The sequence below is a fragment of the Octopus bimaculoides genome, chromosome 14, assembly GCF_001194135.2.
Source record: "Octopus bimaculoides isolate UCB-OBI-ISO-001 chromosome 14, ASM119413v2, whole genome shotgun sequence".
NCBI lineage: Eukaryota > Metazoa > Mollusca > Cephalopoda > Octopoda > Octopodidae > Octopus > Octopus bimaculoides.
The window spans coordinates 26,441,159-26,451,531 of record NC_068994.1 but is presented as its reverse complement, the minus strand read 5'-3'; the positions used below and the strand labels follow the sequence as shown (position 1 = coordinate 26,451,531).

The window sequence follows — 10,373 nt, the reverse complement described above, 5'->3', positions numbered from 1 at the left end:
TATATATATATCCTAAGACTTGTAAATTAGATAAAAAATATTTTACATCGTGCAAACACTATTTGATACAGAACTCAATACATAGGATAGAGTGGATGATATATTTTTATATTAAAAATTGATTTTCTACTCTGAGTTTCACCCTTAGCTACTCATGACTGATGAGTAGAAAGTAGAGTTTGTCGTATTTATAATGTTAGGTAGATATAAATGTATCTATGTAAGTGGGATGTTAAATGTTACAGGAGATCTTAATTTAAAATCGCATGTGTTTTTGTGGTGGCAGAAACACTCTTACTATCTTATGATTGTGTTGATACATATAAGAACTTAATGAATTTGAGGGCATAAAAGATGCATGAGCATATTAGAAGCACCAAATTTCAGCAGTACACATTTAGGAAAAATGGGTTTTAGTGCATTAAAGTTTATGAGAGGCTTGGCTTCACATATATCAGGTCATCCCATACGTAATGTCTGGATTTTAGATAAAGAAAACAAGTAATCAAATCTTACATTTAAATGAAACTTAATCATCAATATATTTTCCATGATTATCTTATAACATCTTTCCATCTACTCATAAGCTTTTTAATCCTATTAGTGAAAAACTTGTTTAGTTTCAAAGAGAAGAACTCTGAAAGGTCAGTTTTGACTTACTCAGTTATCTCAGGAGTTAATCCATCCTAATGATTCTGTAAACTACGGAACAAATGGTAATCTGAAAGAGTAAGGTCTGGGGAATAAAGTGAATGAGCAATTTTCTCTCAGTCAAGTTCCTCAATCTTCTGCAAATGTGATCTTTGCAGTGTGGTGTCTTGCTTTGTCCTGATAAAACACCACTTCCTTTCGATACACTAAAGCAGGCCATTTTTTTCGTCAAAGCAGTGTTCAGATGCTCTAATTGCTGACAGTAGATTTGAGCATTGGTTGTTGCATTAGTTGCAATCCCACCAAACAGAGAGATGAACCTTCTTAACATGGAGTTCCTTTTTGTTGTGGTTGGGCCTTTTCTCCTTCACCAAGCCAATGACTACGATGCTTAACATTTTGATAAAAGACCCATTTTTCATCACCAGTCACCAGTCTGTCCAAATAGGGTGAAACGAGTTCACAAGAACGAAGAGAAGAGTAGATGTCCACTCTGGACTTGCAGCACCCATGAGGCACCTATTTTCCAAGTTTTGGGACCTTTCCTAGTTGTTGAAGATGGCAGTGAACAGTTGTATAGCTTGAACAAAGCTTGCTTGCCAGTTCTGCAACTGAAACTGCACAATCTTTTTCAAGTTCTGCCAAAAGGAGCTTGTCATCAAACTCAATTGGACATCCTGTTCAGACTTCATTTTCAAGACTGAAATCTCCACTTCTAAATTTTACAAACCAATTTTTGCAAGTTCTTTCATTCAGGCACTCTTCTTCATAAGCTGAGTGAATATTTCAAGTTGCTTCAGCTGCAGAGTTCCCTTTTTTAAACTTGCAAAGCATTATGTGCTTCAAATGCTCTTTAGACACAGCCATGTTTGAAGAGCTATGATTAGTAAAACTTCAATTAGATTATCCTGCAAAATGAAATTTAATTAGTTTAAATATGTCCAAATACATATAAATATTATTGATGCTGTTAGACAGTCTAAAATACTGTTAAAGCATGGGATGACCTGATAGAAGCCAGGATGATTTTGAGATATTTTTTTTCAAGAAAAAGTGCATCTTATATGCCATCATATATGAGAATTTCTACCTTACAGTCTTGAACAGCCAAGGACAAAACTCAGAGTAGACTGTCAACTTTAGGTATAATAATTATATACATATATAAAAATTTACATTATTTACATTTGACAGGTATTTGTCCTCATCTTGTTTGTTGTTAACACGTTTCGGCTGATATACACTCCAGCCTTCATCAGGTGTCTTGGGGAAATTTCGAACCTGGGTTCTCATTCCTAAGGTAATTTTCGATGTTGTTATTATTATTACTATTATTCAGGTCACTGCCTGGAATTGAACTCAGAATCTTAGCATGTGGCATCATGGTTAAGAGCACAGGCTACTAACCCCAAGATTCCGAGTTTGATTTCAGGCAGAGACCTGAATAATAATAATAATAATAATAATAATAATAATAATAATAACAATAACAACAACAACAACAACAACAACAACATCGAAAAATACCTTAGGAATGAGAACCCAGGTTCAAAATTTCCCCCAAGACACCTGATGAAGGCTGGAGGGTATATCAACCAAAACGTGTTAACAACAAACAAGATGAGGACAAATATCTGTCAAATGTAAATAATATAAATAATGTACATAATTCCTCATCTCTTGAATATATAAAAATAAAATATATAAAAATTGTGTGTTAGACATACACATGTGAGTGTATATGTACATGTATATAAGTGTGTGTTGGGGGAAGAAAGACATACAGAGAATGCAAGGGAGGTACGGATAAAAGATGGAGAGAAATTAAACATCAAATACAGGATTACATATATTACAGACATAAACATTTACATACAGACATACATGTATACATAAGAGACACATACAGATATACATAGATTTATACATAAGACATACACACATGCAAACATCATACGCAAATATTCTTTTATTCTTTCACTCGTTTCAATCATTTGATTGTGGCCATGTAAAACATATACACAAAGTGTGAATATGACACTTGATGAAATCTGTAACTTGAACATCAGGACAAGGAAGATACTAACAAGCACTGGTAATTTCCACATCAACAGTGACACTGGCATGATCTATGTAAAAGTGGAGTGATGGAGATAGATGCATAAGTGCTTAGACAACACTGGCTAAACAGTGAAGAAGATAGAAGTGCATCATATATATATATATTCAACAGAGAAAGAGTAAAAATACCATGAGATTAGGTGAAGAACACCTGAGGAAGTATTGAGTCAACAGCTGTTCCATGTGAACTAGGGGGAGGGTAATGGATTGACATACTTCACCAGAGACTTGCAAAAAAGAAATACTCATCATACAGGCACATCATACAGGTGCAGGCATGGCTGTGTAGTAAGAAACTTACTTCCCAACCACATGGTTCCAGGTTCAGTCCCACAGTGAGGCACCTTGGGCATGTATTTTCTACTATTGCCTTGAGCCAACCAAAGCCTTGTGAATGGATTTGTTAGACAGAAACTGAAAGAAGCTGTGTGTGTATATATATATATATATATATATATATATATATATATATATATATATATATATATATATATATATATATATATATATATATATATATCATCATCATCATCATCATTATTGTTTAACATCCACCTTCCATGTTGACATGAGTGGAATATATATATATACACATATATCTATAGACATAATACAAATAAAATATATATATATATGATTATATACATACATATATGTACATGCTTACATATATATGTATATACATATGCATATATGGGTACAGGACATCATAAAACATAAACAACATGAAATACGAAATACAAAAACATGGACTATGAACTTGTTTTCCGAACAACGAAAGAAACAAATGGAAAACAAGACAAGTAACATAAAGAACAAACCTTCATCAGTTGTCAGCTGTTTATCTACTCCATATTTTGAGCAATTACGACATTGTATATCAATGTGTGTGTCTTTCTATCTGTGTTTGTCCCCCACCACCACCACCACTTGACAACCGGTGTTGGTGTGTTTACATCCCCATAACTTAGTGGTTTGACAAAAAAGACCAATAGAATAAATACCAAGCTTAAAAATGAAGTACTGAGGTTGATTCATTCAACTAAAAAATTCAAGGTGGTGTCCCAGCACAGCTGTAGTCTAAGCTGAAACAAGTAGTAGATAAAGGATACAGCAAAGAGTTATGCAGGACGTCATATCTTACAAGCCAGAGAAAACCAACAACAATGGAAAGAGTTGTAGCCTCATCTGGACCTGTGAGAAGTACATCACATCTGAACTAAAAGGTTACACATTTGCTGACCAAGAATAGGAGATAACTACAAAATACCTGATCAACAAGTGAAATAAGGATGTCTCTGGATTTTCCATGTTGTGACAGAAATTGATGCTGATTGTACAATACAAGCCTGGAAGATATTAGCCATACCATCAGCAGCTGTCCAAAAATGTCTGAAAGATATTACTTTCTCATGAGACATGACACTGTAGTTAAGACAGTCTATAATGCTACACACTGGAAGGATTGTCCAATAAGTAATACCAAAGGCATACAAGAACCAGAAATTATCCATGACTACTAAAAAATGAAGAATACAGATGAAACATTCTAATATAAACAGCAAGATGGTGTAAGCACAACAGGCCAGATATTGTTGTATAGGAGAGGGAGTAAAAGACACCAGCAGCCTACTGATATGAATTTCTCATTAAAAAACTGGAGAAAAAGTGAACATCTATAGAAAACTAACAAGAAACGCACAGCACTTATATCCAGACTACAGATTTTCATTGGTACCTATTATCACAGTTGCACTGGACTATGTAATAATGCATCTGCATAGAAACCTACAAATGCTCAAGTTCTCCAAAGTAATAACAGAGCAAACTGCTTCACATTCTCCAGATACAATCAATTAGAGGAACAGTGAAAATTTTATAAAACATTTCAGGGACACTCCATTTGATGTTCCTAAGTGAAAATATACACGCAATCACATATACATATGATACACACATACATAAATAGGCCATGAAGTACACAGACTTGTGTATTAATGTGTCATGCATATCCATTACAGGAGTACAAATTTATCTGCATACATGCACACATCTGCTTAACACACACACACACATACATCAATAAATTCAAATAACCAAAAATCCCAAGAGCTGTCTTGACTTACACAAAACAGCCTTGTCACTTTGTTAGTGACCAGCTTGAATTCTGCAAATGAAGAACAATTTAACTATATCCCAAAGAAAGAAATGCATGCACACACGCACACACACACACACACACACAAACATATATATACAAGTGTACATACACATAAACATTCATATTTGAATACAAGAATAAACATCCATATATATACATATTTATACATAAGTACAGGATGTGATGGGTAAATTGTCACCATTTTATATCTTTAATTTCGTGCATGTGCATCGTTCGTTTTTGATTTTGCCAACTACACAAGTATGGTAGGGTCAGTTGAGTACTGTCTGTGAGAAAAACAGCACCATGATGCAATTCACTCTGCCAGAAATTTGGAAACGACATGCTGTACTGCTTGGCATTCATACTGGAAGCTCCAATACGAACATTTCAAAGTGTTTGGGTGTCAATCGGGGGACAGTGCAATCTGAGGACATGAGTGATAAAAATCAAACAACATTATGGTGTTTGAAGTAATCACTAGTGATGGTGACATTTTGCATCCATTTATCTTCATGGCCTCAGACTCAACACAGGGGCCTACATCAAGTGCCTGGAGGAGGTGGTGCTGCCCTGGGTCAAGGGGATGGCTGCTAGAAGATCCTATATCTGGCAACACAACTCCGCACCAAGCAGGAGAACCCAGTCATGGCTGTCAGACAATTTCTGTGACTACATCACCTCTAACATCTGGGCACCTAACTCCCCAGACTGTAAGCCCCTTGATTATTATGTGTGGGGTGCAGTTGAGCAAGAAACCAACAAAACTCCTTGTAACACCAAAGATGAACTGAAGGCAAGGATCATGGCAGCATTCACCAACTTAAACAAGGAGACTGTCCAGAAGAGTTGAAGAAGATTCCAAAGTTGTCTGGAGGCCATGGTGAAAGCCAATGGTTTTTTTATTTAATGAATTTACTCTCTAGTATTTCAGGATATTTTAATGTAATTTTGGTAAATCTATCTGTTGAAATGAGATGTCAGTGTTATTTTCATTTTTGTGTAATTTAGATGACAATACATACACTGCATCCTGTATGCACACACACACATCCACTCACAGGTGCATACATACATCTATACACATTCATGCTTTCACACATCTATATACATATACAAGCATACACATATGCATATACACACATGCATATTCTCACTCATATATACACACATACTGATGCACATCTGCGCACGTACACACTTATATACGCACATACAGAGAATCAGAAACTATGAAAGAGTATAATAAAGCAGCAGAACAACAGATCAGAGTGGACAGTAATAAACAGGGATAAACAGTGGCAGATAGGGGTGGAGAATGATAAATAAGAGTGGAGACAGAGCAATAGTGGTAGAGTCAGAGAAAGATAAAGGAAGATGAGGATTTAGAAGATAGAAAAGGTGGGAGAACGATTAATAACAAGTGAAAGAAAAAAATGAAACAAGAGAGAGAGAGAGAGAAAGAGAAGGAGGAAGGGAAGGAAAGAGTGAAGAGGGGAAAAAGAAACTGTATAAGAGAGAAAGGGAGCAGTAAAAAGTTTTCTATTAATGACTTTTTCTTGCATAAGCACAAAGCCAGAAATTTGGTGGGACACATTTTAGTTGATTACTCTGACCACAGTATTTGACCAGTACTTTACCAACCCAGGGAAAAACAAAGTTTATCTAGGTGGAATTTGAACTCAGAACATAAAGAGATAGAATGAATACTGCAAAGCATTTTGTTTGACACTTTACCAGTTCTCTTAATTACTTACCAAATATTTGTAAATAATAAAAAAAATAAAATATAATAATTCAAAAAAGACAAAACAAAATGTAACTAAGCTAAACTAATTAAGAAACTAATTTATTTTCTCAATCAACATCATTTCTGTTTCACAACAGCAACACTTGCACAATTGTTTTGAGGTATTTTTGCATGTATGAATGAGTGGGCACACGTGTATGAGTATTAGTATGTATGTGTATGTGTAAGTATATACACGTAAATGTCTTGTCAATGTATGTGAATATATGTAAGTATTAGAGTATGTGTGCATGTATATATATATGCATATAAGTATGTGCATGTATGTGTGTACATGTGTGTGAGCATATGTGTGTATTTATTCATGTACACATGTGTGTGTATGTGTATGTGTGTGTGTTATATGTATAGTCACAAATTCAGTGGGATGAGGGTGTGGTTCATTAAATTGACCTCAGTATATGACTAATACTTATTAACTTTATTACTTTAACAACACAGAAAGGACAAAATGAAAAATTGATGTTGACAGAATTTGAACTCAGAACATAAAAGACTGTCACTGAATACTTCGAGAAATTTTACCCAGAGCTCTACTGACTCTGCCAATCCACTGTGAAAGACAGCATATTTCGAACAACAAAGTATGTTCTAATTAGAAATATGATTCATTCATTTCCTAAGTATACTAGTGATGGAACTGAAGTGAAAATAGCTCACAACTGGACATTGAAACCTGACTTAGAACATTTAGTGATAGTAAAGAAGGACAGTATCTATGCTCCTTAGGATCTTTGACATGTGGTAAGAAAAGAGGAAGTTGTCCTGACATCAGAAAGTTACAAAATGAACAAGGCTCTACAAAAGGTATTCAGTTGTGTTAAACCAGGTAACTGATTAAATCAACCATCCATGATCATATCTGTGCCTCCCAATATGCTCTTACACAGCTTCCATCTACCAAATCGACTCACAATACTATGATTGCCCCAAGACCATGATAGAGGTAATGTAGAAGAAACCCTAGTACCATACAATAGAAGTGAAACTAATGCCACATGATGCAGAGCAAGCATGGATGGTAGAGTAAGGTTACCATGTTCTGATGCACTTATCTGAGATACTAGGATATAGCCAGAGATAAGACAGCCCTAAGTTGTGAAGAAGTTAAATGTCCAGCTCAGAGGGCAAAGGTTCAAATCCATGGTGATGTTCTGTTGTGTTTCTAGTCAGAGGAATACTTTATCCTGCAACTTCACAGCCAGGAGTAGACCAGTCTGTGACCATCCAGTCTTAGATAACAATCCAATATATACAAGACTATAAAAACAATCTGTCTGTGTGTCTGTGCAAGGTGGAGAGGCAGGGTGAGTGAGTAGATAAAGTATTTGATACATACTGGTTATGAATTCATATCTGATGTTAATGAGAGTTACATCGTGTATGTAGACAGAATACTTTATTCAACACAAGTCAGGATAGGTACTGGAGTATCTAGAAATGCCAACTAAAGATTACTGCTCTAACCTGGAGCAGACTGAACTCTCATCCAGTTAACACCATAAATCTGAACCACAACATTGTTCCTTAAAAAATAAATAGGGCTTTGTTGAGGTGGGCATATATAGATTTTACACCATTACCACATCAATCATCTGTCCTGCTAGAAACAACAGTTATATTTCACTTAAAAAAACAAAGACCCATTGGATATTGTAGTTCTAGATGCACAATATCTGTGTATCTAGAAAAACTGTGCTGGTCAAGCACCACCATCATTAGTACCTGGCAGATATATTCCTTAGCCACAAGGCATTCCAAACAACATCCACGGGGGGACAATTTCCAAAGTAAACAAACATAAATGCATGAAATAACCACATGAAATTACTGGTATCTATACAAACCAATGAGGATGCCTCTATGAGATTCCACAACTTGATACAAATAACAGTAAAATCTTCCTTTAACTCACAACTGATCATCCAAGGGAAGAATATACTAGATAACATCTCAGATATTCAAGAAACACAGACGGGATAGTCATGGTTAGAATTCCTTTGACGATAGATCTACTTGTTCAAGGATGACTTGAAGTTAAAAAAGATCTAGTATCCTGTATATATTTTATAGACCTAGGACATGTAAATATGAAAGTGAGATACAGCAATATTAGAACTTAAAACATAAGGACAACAAAACTAAACCTTGTTCTGTTCCCACCGTTTCTGCACAACTTTTTCCACAAACATAAAGCCAATCAATTTTATGAGTCCCAGACGATCAGCTAAGGTGAGGACTACAGCCTTTCACCTTAGATAAATCATAAAATAAAATTTTAAAACCACTAATAATGATATTTTACTTGGTTGCCTAGTCTAGAAAGTAAATCTATTAAATTTACATGAGAGGGGAAAATAGAAGTAGTGATGATCATGGCTTCCTTCTCAGTGAATGTGTGGGATAACTGAAGGAAGTTTCTGGTAAGTGGAGTTGTTGGTGATCCAGTTTTCATTTTTTTTTTTTTCATTCTATCAATCAAAGAAATGATTCATCAACTTATGTAATGATGCCTACTTGCTCAGCATGAAGACCACAACTTCATACATGGATTCTATAAACAGTAGCATTTTGTAAAATTTTAAGACCAGTTCTTTTGTAGATGTGTGTGTGTGTATTCATGTATATAATATATATATATATATATATATATATATATATATATATATGATAGAAAATGAATGTATAGACACAAACTTACACACACCTCTATATGTGTGCACGTGGCAGTGTGTACATGTTCTTTGAATTTTTAAAATTCATTTTAATTATGTAAAGCAAAGCCATGCTGGAACACACACACACACACACACAGCGATATATGTTTACCACGGAGAGAGAGAGACAGAGAGAGAGAAGAAAGGAAAAAGAAACAGTTATAACACACACACACAAACGCGCACACACACACACACACACACACACACATGGGAGTTACATAAAAATAAGGACATTGATATTGAAGTTAAAACAGTTAAATATAACTTACATTGCTTTTGTTGCCGGACCAGTGAACGATAGCTTCATTATGATTCCAATCAGGGAGATTGACATAACTTGTCAACAGACTCTGACCTTCTCTTTTACTTTCTGTCTTTGATGATGATGATGATGATGATAATGACGATGATGATGATGACGATGATGATGACGATGACGATGTCGATGTTGATGATGATGATGACGATGATGGAGGGGGAGGAACAGGGCTAACACTATCATCACCTGTACTTTTGCCCTTTCCTAAATATACACTTTCCTCCCATGGGCCTCTGCCAACATCCCTCTCTTCATTCTCGTTGGCTTTGTTGCTGTTGCTGTTTTCGTTGGTGTCGTTATGGTGGCGATGGTGGTGATGACGGTGGTCGTCCGAAGATGTGGCCGTGGGTCGAACACCTGTTGTATCGTTGTAATTATTTTGATTATGGTTGTTGTTGTTGTTGTTGTTGCTTTTGTTATGGTTGTGTTGTTGATGATGGTGATGATGTTGTTTGTGATGATTGCGGTTTTCATGTTGTTGCCGTCGTTTGTTGTCGTTGTTGTTATTGCTGTGATCGCTACTGCCATCACCGTCATCACCATTGTTGTCATCATCACCTGCAGCAATAGCAGCACCATCGTCATCGTCGT

General features: G+C 35.5%; 1 protein-coding gene across 1 annotated transcript in view; it reads right to left on the bottom strand.

The window, feature by feature from the left end:
- Positions 1-10,367, bottom strand: part of LOC106878084 (VPS10 domain-containing receptor SorCS3) — a 1,235,712-nt gene extending 1,225,345 nt beyond the window's left edge. Inside the window, exon 1 of the mRNA XM_052972785.1 lies at positions 9,733-10,367. The gene's annotated coding sequence lies outside the window, so the exon portion shown is untranslated. The remainder of the gene's footprint in view (positions 1-9,732) is intronic.
- Positions 10,368-10,373: the final 6 nt, after the last annotated feature.